At 35.5% G+C, this 1252-nt stretch overlaps 1 non-coding gene across 1 annotated transcript; it reads left to right on the top strand.

The window, feature by feature from the left end:
• Positions 1 to 409: 409 nt before the first annotated feature.
• On the top strand, positions 410 to 481 carry Trnae-uuc. The gene has a single exon. It is a non-coding gene; the product is annotated as a tRNA-Glu (tRNA).
• The last annotated feature ends 771 nt before the right edge of the window (positions 482 to 1252 follow it).

The following is a 1252-nucleotide window of genomic DNA, read 5'->3' as shown; positions in this document are numbered from 1 at the left end:
AGTTTATGACTAACTTTTGCATAATTAATTTGCTATTACAATTATCTTTTTGAAATGCCCTTATTTAGTTCTTTCATTGAATACCAAACACGCTATCATTTAATTTTTCTTTTGTCATAACTGTTCACTATTTAATTTAATTGGGTGCCATATTTAATTTAATGTGACGTCACATACCTTTCCATCCTCCGGCGAAATAAAAACTCCTTCCAAAAATGCCTCATTTGTCAAATTATGAAAATCGTTTTGACCGTATGATGGGACAAATGAACATACACAAATACATATCTGAAAAATATACCGGTTACGATCACAGCTAATCATTTAATAAATATAGTGTATTTTTTATGGATAATTCTCTATTTTGTTTTGGTAAAACTGAAAGAGGTTTTTCGATGTAATAGTCATCTCCCGTATGGTCTAGTGGCTAGGATACCTGGCTTTCACCCAGGAGGCTCGGGTTCGATTCCCGGTACGGGAATAACTTTTTAATTGTTTTTTATTTGTTTTTTATTTTTCATCTTTTTATTTTTTCCTTACCACTAACTTGACACTATTGTGAACATGACTACTCTCATGTGAAAGAGTGATCTAGAAGATGACGTTGACTGCGTTCTTGTGCGGTTTGGCGCGCTTTGGCGATTAGTACTTGATAATAACCCGTAAAGGAGGTTAAACGTGTTTTCCAAGATACGGACGTGTAATCGTCAACATACTAACTCTAAGCTGATACTGAGCAGGTAAATTGTATCTGAGCAGCCTGGTGGGCTTATGCTCTATAACTTTATTTTCTATGAGAGAGTTGGCCTGTGCCCATGAGTGCAACGTTAAAAGACTAGTAATAGTGATGATGTTATATTTTACCTTTACCTAATTATTTTATTTTCTTTTACTCATTTGTTTGTTTTTCTTTTTTATGCATAGTAATTATTGACAGACCAACTGAGAAAAAAAAAATGCCTGCAAACAGAGCAATACTTCGCAGCGCACGCAAAGAACACATCCTGCAAAGTATTTCCCTATAACCATAAACCTGAGACGGCGTAGTACTTCCCCGGACGAGCTCTGTTATCACAAAAAAACTTTACCACTACTACATATAACAAGAAAAATAAAAACAAATGAATCCGGATTTAAATCCGGTCACAATCATCATTACAACCACTCAGCCAGACAAAAGTACTCCGTTATCCGTAATGTCCAAAGATGAACAATGGCCAGACAAAAGCGTCTGTCACTTGCGTCCCATATC

Source organism: Pararge aegeria, chromosome 23 (assembly GCF_905163445.1).
Source record: "Pararge aegeria chromosome 23, ilParAegt1.1, whole genome shotgun sequence".
NCBI classification, from domain to species: Eukaryota; Metazoa; Arthropoda; class Insecta; order Lepidoptera; family Nymphalidae; genus Pararge; species Pararge aegeria.
The sequence above is the reverse complement of the archived record's forward strand: the minus strand, read 5'-3'. Positions and strand labels throughout refer to the sequence as shown.